Source organism: Numenius arquata, chromosome 8 (assembly GCF_964106895.1).
Source record: "Numenius arquata chromosome 8, bNumArq3.hap1.1, whole genome shotgun sequence".
Taxonomy (NCBI): Eukaryota; Metazoa; Chordata; class Aves; order Charadriiformes; family Scolopacidae; genus Numenius; species Numenius arquata.
In genome coordinates this window covers 28,331,828-28,344,405 of record NC_133583.1, presented here as the reverse complement: position 1 = coordinate 28,344,405, position 12,578 = coordinate 28,331,828, and positions in this window count along the sequence as shown.

Below are 12,578 nucleotides of genomic sequence, written 5' to 3'. Positions count from 1 at the left end.
GGTTCTGCTAGTGTTATTGCTATTATTCTGAGCTGTTTTTCCTAAGAACTTTCTTATGACCTTGGCTGCAGGGTTACTGCAATGTGCAAATATACATCAAAAATATTCCCACTTTTCTGAATGCATCCTTAAAGAACGTGTTTTGTTCATCTCTCTGCTCTTATTTTCTTTAATTCTTGACTTTACTCCAGCTAAACAGTAATTTTTTAAACTTACACAGCTCCATGCAATTTCAGACATGAAGATTTTCACCCATTAATTTGGTTCTCAGGACTGCAAGAAGTGTCCCTTTGATCTCATTAGCATACAAAATAAATCAATGATCACAGTGACCCCAGGTTATTCTCTGTTTATGTTTGAGAAATTTACTACAAGATTAATGATTATCGGTCAGTTCATTTGCCCACTTTAGCTCTTTTGTGCAATCTTGCTTTGGATGCTATGTAGCCTTAAAAAGAGTTCTCGGACAAGGAAAGCATTTAGTGTAATAACAACAAAATAAACTGCACTCAGGTGGAATCCAGGGTATTATTGCAAGCCTGAAAAAACACTTCAGTATCAACATCTGTTAAATTCCACTAGTTGTGTAACTCCTCAGTCTACTTAGAAGAAACATTGCTCACACTCAAACAAGTTGGGCTCAGTCAGAGAGAAATGGTGAAAAAATTTATCAGAGAATTTGCACTGGCAGAGAATTCTGATGCTTTGAACCATTCTTGTTATGAATGTCAGCTACCAGTGCATATTTATTTTCCAGCTGACAGTATATTTTGGTGATGCTATGACAAAGCATGGTGACATCAATTTGAAGTTTAGGTTTATCTGATGAAACGTAGAATGCACCATAATATTTGTTCACAAAGCAAAATAAACATTGTTAGAATACTCAAATTAAACAGCATCAACAAAACAAACAAAAAAACCCGACAAGAATGATTCCATTCCTAGAACTGAAGTACAATTTCTCTACACCTGTGATCAACATTAGTGAAATAGTACTCCACCTTGCTAAATTTTTCATTACTTACTTTTAGCTAGTGATTTCTTCTGACACATACACTCTAGAAACAGGGATAGAAAGCAAGTCAATACTCTAGCTAATCTAAGTTTCTGAAGGAATTTTGTTTCTTTCACAAAATTTTCATTTTCTTTTGATATTCCATAGAGCAGAATAATATTAAAAAAAAATAAATCTAAAGTCCATAACAGCAAGAAAATGAACACTTTGTAATTAGAAAATTTTCCTAGATTGAATTTTTCCTATGCTACTGTAGGATCTTTCCAGTTTTTTTAACATAAATATTAAAGTCATCTAGAAAAGTATGATAGCAGTAGCAACATTGTGTACGATGATAACCCATAAAGCATGTTAATTTCTTCCTTCTATTTTTAATTCCACCCAGCTGTGAGCCGTCCACTGCTCAGTACAAGATTAATGAATCACACTCTAATTGCTTTTCACATGTCAAACTCTAGCCTGACTCTTAAGGTTTCAAGAATCTAATGTCAAAACACTTTCTTTTGGCTAAATCTCTAGAAGCTAACTCCAAGAAATGCAGTGATGCAAAAGGAATAATATTAATTACATACTTTCTGAAGATTTAAATCTGTCCTACATTTTGAGTAGATTATGATGCTTAGCCATTAAATTGAGCAACATGATTCTATGATTCTATGAATTGATTCAGCCCTGTGAAGGAGGTATGCTAGCACAGCAGTAATGCTTCCCTGTATGAAATCATAGATTCATTCAATGGTTTAGGTGGGAAGGGACCTTAAAGATCATCGAGTTCCAACCCCCCTGCCGTAGGCAGGGACACCTCCCACTAGACCAGGTTGCTCAAAGCCCCATTCAACCTGGCCTTGAACACTTCCAGAGATGGAGCCTCCGCAACTTGTCTAGGCAACCTGTTCCAGTGTCTCACCACCCTCACAGTAAATCATTTCTTCCTGATATCTAATCTAAATCTCCCCTCTTTCAGTTTAAAACCCTTAGCCCTCATCCTATCACTACATGTCTTTTTTACAAAGTCCCTCTCCAGCTTTCTTCTAGGCCCCCTTCAATTACTGGAAGACAGCAATAAGGTCTCCCCAGAGCCTTCTCTTCTCCAGGCTGAACAACCCCAATTCTCCCAGCCTGTTTTCACAGGAGAGGTACTCCAGCCCTCTGATCATCTTCCAGGAGCTCCTTGTTCATCCATGCATGCTTCCCAGCATTTTTGCCTGATTTCCTCTTCGTGGGAATGCATTACTCATGAGCTTGGAGGAGGTGGTCCTTGAATCTTAGTCAGCTTTCTTGGGCCTCTCATCCCTACAGGACTTTATCCCATGGTGTTCTGTCAAGCAAATCTCTCAAGAGGCCAAAGTGTGCTCTCCTGAAGTCCATGGCAGTGAGCTTGCTGTGTGCCTTCCTCACCGCCCTAAGGATCTTGAACTCTGCCCTCTCACGGTGACTGCAGCTAGGGCTGCCCTTGAGCTTGACATTCCCCACCAGCCCCTCCTTGTTAGTGAGAACAACATCCAGTATGGCACATTTCCTTGTTGGCTCCTCTGTTACTTGGAGAAGAAAGGTATCATCAACACATTCCAGGAAACTCCTGGATGGCCCGCTGTGTTGCCCCTCCAGCAGATATCGGGGTGTTTGAAGTCCCCCATGAGGACCAGGGTTTGTGAACGTGAGGCTGCTCCTATCTGTCTATAGAGGACCTCATCCACTCTGTCATCTTGGTTGGGTGGCCTGTAGCCGACCTCCGCTGTAACATCACCTGTCCCTGCCCTCCCTTTAATCCTAAGCCATAACCTCATGGTCCTCATCCATCCCCAGGTGGAGCTCCGTGCACTCCAGCTGATCCTTTAACATAGAGGGCAACATCCCCTCCTTGTCTCCCCTACCTGTCCTTCCTGAAGAGCCTGTATCCTTCCATTCCAATCTTCCAGTCATAGGAGCCATTTCACAATGGCTCTGTGATGCCAATGAGATCATAGCCCTGCAGGTGTGCGCACCTCTCTGACTTCTCTTGTTTATTCTGCATGCTATGTGTGTTTGCATAGAGGCATTTAATTTGGGCTCCTGATGAAGCTGAGTTACTGGCTTAAGTGGCTGGAATACCTTTTGTTGCACTCCAGGTGTTCTCCTGTTGACCTGTGACCCCTCTCCAGACTCTGGGCATCTATTGCTGGCATTGGCATCACACTAGTGGGAGTGGGATAGATTGAGGTTCCCTTCCCCCAGCAACTTTAGTTTAAAGCTCTGTCCATGAGCTTTGCAAGCCTATGACCTGAGATGTTCTTCTCCTCTGACATGTGGACCCCACCAGCCCCCAGTAGACTTAGTTTCTCAAAGCAAGTCCCATAGTCTAAGTAGCCAAACGCCTAGCACCAGGCCTGTAACCATTTGTTGACCTAACAGATTCGAGTGGCCCTTTCGAACCTCTTCCCTTTGACTGGGAAGACTGATGGAAAAACTGCCTGTGCCCCAGAGTCCTTTACTGCTGCTCCCAAAGCTCTGTATTCCTTCTTGGCACTCCTCAGACTGCTCCTGGCTGTATCGCTGGTGCCCACGTGAGACCAGAGCAGTGGATAATAGTCAGCGGACTGTGTGAGGGTTGCTGGTCTCTCGGTGACATCCCTGATAGGAGCCCCAGGTGGGCAGCGCACCTCTCCAGAGAGTGCATTGGGTCAGCAAATGGCTGCCTCCGCACCTCCCAGAAGACACTCACCTACTGCTACCAATCGTCGCTTTTTCTTAATTGGACTGGTTGGTATGTGGGGAGTAGATTGGGTTGCCTCACTCAGCTCCGTTTTCTCTCCTGATGTGACTAGTCTTTCCTCTTCACGCTGCAGAGCCGTGCAGCAGTTCTGCAAGGGCACCTCAGGCTTTGAGGGAAGTCTCTTCCCTCTGCTGGTTCTTGCCGCTGCAAGCTTCCATTCTTCTGTGTTATTTGCATTATTTTATTGAAATGCAATATTCTGTGTTAAATATAAATTGTGTGTTTTAAAGAACCAGTCCTGCAGAAAAGTCAACAATGATGTTAGTGGGATTTATATGGTTAAAGGAGATCATTGCTGTATTTCATGACCTTGTCTAGAGCGTAAAAGTCATGATTTAGGAGTAACAAAAATTACCATAGTGACAACCTCAGCAAAAGCATGTACATATGCACTATTTTTAAACAATTTTTTTTTTTTCAGAACTGGAAAACAGAAAGTTATTGCCCCTATTTGGAGGCAAGGGGGATCTCTAGGGGCATTTCCATCTGCTTCTGAGCTATGGGAACAACATATAGGCTAAAAGAAAAATAAATGTGCATAGAAAAAAAGTTGACTTAGTTGCAGTAAACAGTCATTGTATGGTGAAAATTAGCCATGACCTGGTTTAATCTTAAACCGCACACAGACTCATGAGGGCATGCTTTGCCCGGAGAACTCTTCTTTCTCTAAGTAAGCACAGCTGGAAGAGGAACACGTTTAAGCAGAAATGCCAGCATAATGCAGGAGTGTAGCTATACTTCAGAGAAAGCTGCATTAGCCTGGGGAAAAGGAGGACTGAAAGCTTTCAGCAATGAAAACGTCCCTTTGGGATTACCCATGACATCATCATGCGGACACCCAGATACTCACCAAATTCAGTACAAAGCTAACAGTTAATTGCAGTACACAGGGAAGAATAAACTCTGATATTGTCCTTGGGCTCTCCTGATCCTCTTCCTAAAGAAAGAAAGTAAAAATTCTGTAAAATAAGAATAGATTTTCTTCCCAAGATACCCATTCCTGTGAAGGGGCCAAGAAGGTCACTGGTATCCTGGGGTGCATTAAAAAGAGCATGGCAAGGTCATTCTCCCCCTCTACTCTGCTCTGGTGAGGCTGCATCTGGAGTATTGTGTCCAGTTCTGGGCCCCCTAGTTCAAGAAAGAGAGGGAACTGTCGGAGAGAGTCCAGCAGAGGGCTATGAAGATGACTGAAGGAACGGAGCACCTCTCTTATGAGGAAAGGCTGAGAGAGCTTGGCCTGTTTAGCCTGGAGAAGACTGAGAGGGGATCTTATCAATGCAAAAGTATCTAAAGTACAGGTGTCAAAAGGATGGGGCCAGACCCGTTTCAGTAGTGCCCAGTGACTGGGTAAGAGGCAACAGGCACAAGCTGGAACACAGGAAATGCTATCTGAACATAGGAAAAAAATTCTTCACTTCGAGGGTGCCAGAGCCCTGGAACAGGCTGCCCAGAGAGGTTGTGGAATTTCCTTCTCTGGAGATATTCAAAACTTCCCTGGATGCGTTTCTGTCCAGCCTGCTCTGGGTGACCCTGCTTTGGCAGGGCGGTTGGACTAGATGATCTCTGAAGGTCCCTTCCAACCCCTACCATTCTGTGATACTGTGATTCTGTGAATAATCATCAGATTCAGTAGCAAAGTCCATCAAAGTGAGTGAAATTGTTAAGATTGGCTCTGAATTCACAGGATTGCACCCCTTCAACTGTTTGCCAAGAAGACTGTGCACTTAGAACTGTTAGCTTTTGAATGAGGTATAAAACAAAGTCTTGTTAAGGCTCAAAAGTACCCAAATAACTTTGCAAATAGTGTTCTCATTTTAAAATTGACACAGGAACTCAAGTCCTTTTGAAATTCACTGTTGTAATTTCTGGATGAGTTACCCTTTGATCAGTCACTCCTATCAAAACGCATGTCGCCAAATGTATTTCCAAAAGTGATTTCATCTCTAAAAAAATATCCCTCTAATCCTGCCTAACAAATTGCAATACTCATAATTTTGGCAGGGAAGACTAACGACTCCTATTACACAGATACTTTAAACACACTTCATGGATCTTCTTGAAAGCAAATGTTCAGATGGACAATGGGAGTTTCAAGTTAAAGTTGGTCAGTCCCTAAAATGATGCTAATTCTCCACTATTCCAGAGAGTTCTGTTGAGTTTTGACAATGTTCAACAACTACTATTTTTTAATTACATACTATTCCTTTCCTTTTCTTTTTGTTAATGAAATCATTAAAAAAAAGATCTCCTCAGTTTGAAAATTTTGTGGAAGAGAGTATATAACAGAATCAAGGAAAACAAACCAAAGCTTGTGGCATGCAGGTAGCCCTCATGTTGGAATCATCAAACAAGCTTGAGAAGAGAAGGAGGAGTTTGCCCCTGAGCCTCTGTCAGACTGCTGGGCTGGGATTATTATTTTATTATTATTATTATTATTATTATTATTATTATTTGGCTTGATTGCATTATGTGGTGCATGGCAGGCTTTTGTAGGTCATTTTTTTGTAGGTCATTCAGGAATTTTGTCTGACAGACTCCTCCTACTTTGATCTTTCCCACTCTCCTCCTATGGGTCATTGCAATTCTAGTTATGGTCTCCCAATCTCATCGGCTTCTTTCTGCTCTTTACCCTCCAGTCACTACTAGAACATACTATCTGGTTTTGCAAATAGTGTAGTTAGAAAATTAGTGTTATAAGACACCTCTGCAGCAGCTTTAATGTGCCACCTTGTCAGGAGTCCCTCCTGCATGGGTTTCCACTCCATTACTGGCTTTGAAGTTCCCTCAGGAGTTTGGATATGGGTAAGAAAACCTAGAAAATAAACCGACCTCTGCTCCCCTAGACCTGTGGCAACTTATTTGGTAAGCTACACTCATGCAGACGACAGCATGCACAGTGTCATTTCTATGAATGAGTCTCTGCATGTGCCTGGATGCATTTGATTTTAAAAATTATGTCATGCTTCAGCAGCACTGCATCTACATGTGCTGAGGCCCTATTTAGTCTTGACTGTTTAGCTCTGTGAGAACTCTCGCAGGGAAAAAATGGTTGCTTACCGTTTTTCTGCTTCTGGTGCATATAAATCTACTCTTGGGCCAGTAGAAAAATTATGTAACCCAGGGAAGTGTCCCGGTAAGCTTGAAGGAAAGAGCCTTCTGCTTCATCATAAACAGCTGTCAGCTTTCATTCTAAAAAGAAATGTTTATTTCTGTGCATGCCAAGGGTTAGGAGAATCATCCCCAGACTCAAATTGTCTGGGAACCAGGATGCACAATGGTGCTGTCACGTTGATGAATTTTTCTCAAGATTTTTTTTTTTTTTGAGTTCATTCCATGTCTCAGATACTTTGAAATGAAACATTTGGCTAAAGACCTGAAGTCTTACTCCCAAAGAGCTACATTCTGGCAGAAAGTCTAGTGTTGCTAATGCTAATTTTAGTTCCTAATTGCTGTTTCCTTTTCATCTTTGATCATCTTGTCTGGAGAACAGAATAGGAAAATAGGGCAACAAGAACATTCACAGTATGTCCTATTTCCTCTAGTGTCACTAAGATGCTGATGTGACTTAGGTTGCGTTAGCAGTTATGACAAAGGTTGCCAGCAGACCAAATTTTAGGTATGGTCCCGGTTCTGAGCTTCATTCTTCCTCACTTGATTAGCATTCTTTCAGCTCAGTTTAATTTGCACTTGAAAAATCACAGTAGATTCAAAGATTTTAATTATGCCCTAGAGACATTAAGAGCATTTTAGCCTCAGTTTCCTGTCTTCATTATACTGTAAAAATAAGATCTACAGAAGTTTTGGTTTGCTCTCCTAATTTCTCTGCTCCTGCTCTGTCTGTTCTTTGGTTTGTGGCTTCTTTTCTCTGTTTAGTGGAGCACAGGGCCACGAAAACAGCATCAGCCATCTCTCATATCATCAGTCCTTTCACCCCTAGACAGCCCTGATATTGTTCATATTCTGGTTAGTGAATGAATTTTTTTTTTCAGCTCTTCTATTCCAAGTGGGGTTCTGCATTCTTCTGAAATGAAGAGCTGACTATGAGAAATACCTTCAGTAATGTTTTCAGGACAATATGCAAAAAAAAAAACCTCCAAAACTGTGTATTGTTTTCAACCATTGTTAAGTTATGTGGTAAAAGGCTGATCTCCATACACACTAAGGAGAACAGGGGCACGAGGTGGGGGAGGGTGGGATGGGATGAACCCCAGTAGCCCAGTCCCTGACCTGGCTATACTGAAAGACCATCTGCCCCGTGGGCTGGATGGTACCCATTGCTGAGTCACCGCTCCCCAGGTCATCTCACAGGTGGAGGGCCATCACTGCATAGGGGCATGGGATGCATTAGTGGATGTGGGGGAAGAGCATTTTGGGATTACATAACGTTTATGGGATGTGTAGAAGAGGAATTAAAGACTGTAAGCTTGCTGTATTTTTGTAAAGCATGGAAGGTATTTCTAAAATTATATTCTTGCCTTATTTTCAAATGAAAGCGTAATGCAATGGGAAGAAGGGGAGAAAAAAAGAGGTTTGTTTGCTTTTGAAGAGCTAAGGGTTTCTCAGATAATGAGCACTTTCAGTATATTTGCATCTTTGCAGGCAATGTGCAAAGGCACTGTAGTCTGTTGCTAGAACCAAGATCCCGTTTCTCAGCCTGCCAGGCTCTAAATATGAAAACCACCACATATCACAAGGACTCGGAAAAAGGAAAACAAGACATTGTAAATCCACAAAGCTGAAAAGGATGCGAAAGGGGCGGGGGGGAGGGAACTGGATTTGCATGTTGTGAACACAGGGTACTGTTCTCTGACCCATGTTTTATGATTCAGTTATCACCCTGCAAATATTTCACAGTAATAAAAGGGAGAAAACAACAGTTTGGAGGGGACAGAGATAAATCTATATCGGAAATAAGGGAGTACTGAGAGATACGGTTGAGATACATCTGAGCACGATATATATAATAAAAAGTCTGACAGAACGCTTGTACTGGATATGTACACTCGTGGTGTAACAGCTGACAATGTGAAAGCCTTGGTAGCAATAACTATTTATTGTTGATAACAGTATGGGGAAATATATCTTTTGTTGATGCCAAATTGCTCCTTTTACAAAGTAAGATATTTTTGTTTACAAAATATCACTTGGAGACAGTACACACACACACACACAAACACAGAGGCACCAATAAGTGTGCATGTGATTGCCACATTGACGAAACAGTTTTGCAGAATTTAAAAAAGGGGCATCCAGCATCAGTCTAAAAAAATGATGGCAGTAATTTTTGATGGTGAAACTCACAAAAACCACATTCTGTATGGGTTTTGGTAGCTGTTTGACAGAGTGCTGCATCAGGACTGAAATTTTTCAGGAAGGCAATGGAAAGGTCAGGAGATAATACTAAAAATAGTTGTTTGTCCCATCTGGAATCTTATCACTTCCATCTCCCGCCTATATAGACTTTTCTAGACGAATGTATTATAACTTACACAAATACCATACTAAAACTGCAGAGTTTGAAGATCAGACCTTTTGATGTTTTCTAACCTGTTTGACTTCCTCAGCTTTTCATAGAAATTGAAGATGGAGCAGCACTAGTTTTAGAAGAAAATGGGCAGTGAGGGAGGCTTTGAAGCATCTCTTCCCTCCCTCAGTCTTCTGTAACCACAGGTAGCTCCCACCCCAAGGTGAAGGCTGGCACAGGGTGAAAGCTGCTCAGAGGGGTCAGTGGAGCCCAGAAGGACACCGCCACATGACTGGGGTACCAGGATGCCAGATAGCAGCTCTTTCTTGCAGCTGCGTACTCTGCGTTGGGAAGTAGCACCGGTCCAACTACCACCAACTATATGTCTTACGTTTGATCATATTAATAAAAGAAGCAGAACTGTGACTTAGATAAACTGCATGTCTGAGTTGTTCACCCTGCAGATCCTTCTCATGATAATGAGTGAGAACAAATTGAGTCATTATTACCTCTGTTCTTCAGAGGTAACAATTTCCCTCTGCAAGAAACGCCTCTGAGCAGCTGACAGTCTATTAAGGGAATTTATTATGAGTTTGCACTTCTCTTTGGAGAAGCAACATTCAAATATTTGCTTTTATTTATTTATTTAGGTTCATCTTGCATGATCCATTTACCTATGTAAAACAAACACAAAACGCAGCATCGCAGCCAATTTTCTTCAGTGTTGGGTCACATGCGTTTCATAAAGTTTAGTACGACAGAGAGAAATGGCAGAGCATTTCATGCATTGTTGTCTAGCTGGGGACAGGTTAGGAAGCTGAGAGATAATAACAGCTGCTTTCAGCTATCAAGTTAGCTCAGGCTATGATGCAAATAATTGTTACTGCCATTATCTTTAAAGCCAGATGTCTGGTGTCTCTATAAGAAAAAGTAGAATATCAGTACTACTTCTAAAAAGACTTTTTTTCCACATTATCCTAAGTCAGCAAAGAATGATATGACTAGGGACTGAGTTGAAATATAGAGGGAAAAAAACCCCACATTTCTATAAATGGTAGAAAGGATTAATAGGAATAATTTCCTATTTATTAGCAGTCCAGAGGGACCTAGACAGTCTTGAGAGGTGGGTCTATGAAAACTTCATGAAGTTCAACCAGACCAAGCACAAGGTCCTGCACCTGGGTCGGGGCAATCCCAAACACAAAAGCAGGCTGGGTGAAAAATGGGTTGAGAGCAGCCCTGAGGAGAAAGACCTGGGGGTGTGGGTGGATGAGAAGCTCAACATGACCCAGCAATGTGGGCTGGCAGCCCAGAAAGCCAACTACATCCTGTGCTGCATCCAAAGAAGTGTGACTAGCTGGTTGAGGCAGAGGATTCTGCCCCTCTACTCTGCTCTGGTGAGACCCCACTTGAAGTACTGTGTCCAGCTTTGGAGTCCCCAATATAAGAATGACATGGAACTGTTCGAACGGGTCCAGCAGAGGGCCACGAAGATGATCAGAGGACTGGCGCACCTCTCCTATGAAGACAGGCTGAGAGAGTTGGGCATGTTCAGCCTGAAGAAGACTCTGGGGAGACCTTATAGCAGCCTTCCAGTACCTAAAGAGGGCCTACGGGAGAGAGGGGAGGGACTCTTTATCAGGGAGTGGAGCCAGAGGATGAGGGGTAAGGGTTTTATATTGAAAGAGCGGAGATTTAGATTAGATACTAGGATAGATACTACGTAGAAATTCTTCAGAAATTCTTTACTGCGAGGGCGGTGAGGCACTGGAACAGGTTGCCCAGAGAAGTTGTGGAGGCCCCATCCCTGGAGGTGTCCAAGGCCAGGTTGGATGGGGCTTTGAGCAACCTGGTCTAGTGGGAGGTGTCCCTGCCCATGGCAGGGGGGTTTGGAACTAGATGATCTTTAAGGTCCCTTCCAACTCTAACCATTCTATGATTCTATGATATTGTGATTACCAGATAACCTGACCTCCATGTCATTTGTGTGTAATGAAGGAAAGAATTTCTTTCTGGTATCTAATCTAAATCTCCCCTCTTCCAATTTAAAACCATTACCCCTTATCCTGTCACTACATCTCCTGACAGAGTCCCTCTCCGGCTCTCCTGTAGGGTCCCTTCAGATATTGGTAGGCTGAGAAATATATGAGAAAATATAGGAGAAATATATGATAAATATAATCACTTCTGTCCATTGTCTGAGCCTTTTTCGTCTAGTTTTCCATGAAATTTGCTTTTTGCTCTAAATTGTTTTCTTGTTTTGTTTCTCAGAAAGAACTGGGAAGTTATTCTGCTTAATTGGCCATATTCCACTGAATTTTAAAAAGCTTAACAGTTTAGTGACCTACAAATCTGTGGAAGAGTAGTTAGTATACAGTCTTAGTGTCATGAAAAATAGGTTGGTGTTTTTTGATGCTATCTCTCCTTCCCCTGCTGAAGCACAGTATTCACATCTGCAGTTGCATATCTTTGGATTCAGAGTGATTCCTGAATGCATATAATCCAGAACACTTTATTCCTTGCATTTTTTTCTCCCCTCCCTGACATCACCTTAACATTCCTCTTATTAATGATTTTGCAGAATCAGACCTTAAACACTGAGAAATAATGTGAAACCTGCAGGGAGGAATTATTAGAAGTCCTCTGTGTGTTGTTTTATTGCCCAGGACAGAACAGCTGAGGACTCTGGATCTTCAAATCCCTAGAGTACTAAAATAAAGATCAGATTTGACTGCCCTTTGCAGTTGTTGATGCTCTTACTGGTCTTAAATCTCTGCCATGTATTTGTGACTGAAAAGGGTCTCCTAAAACTGCAGTAAGAACAGGAAGAGAGCCTTATAAAACTCTTTGTAACAACAACAACAAAAAAACACAAACCCAAAAAACCCCAAACCCAAACAAACAAAAAAAGAACCAAAAAACCAAACAGAAACCATGACGTTTTCTCACTGATTTTAGCAGGACAATTTTGACACCAGCAGATAGAGTGGGTTATGTTGTTACCTTAACTGAAGCATGAATAGATTTAAAGTTCTGCGTAGTTCTTTTCAGGGTATCTCCAAACAATTCACAAAGCAGAAAGGGAAATAATTAGTTCAATGACTACAGGCAGAAGACAACAACATCTGTGCTCTGCTGCTGACATCACCAGTTGTTGCACCAAAGGTAGAAAATGTATGAAGGTGGGAAATCAGTTTAAATGCCTCATCTGATTGACGAGGAAAAATCTAGTTTGCTGAAGTTCAGTGTCAGCCCTGTGCAAAGGCTTAGATCCTGGACATAAACTCTTCTGTGGGCAGACTGTATCAAGATTAGAATCACTGAATCATAGAAACATTTCAGCT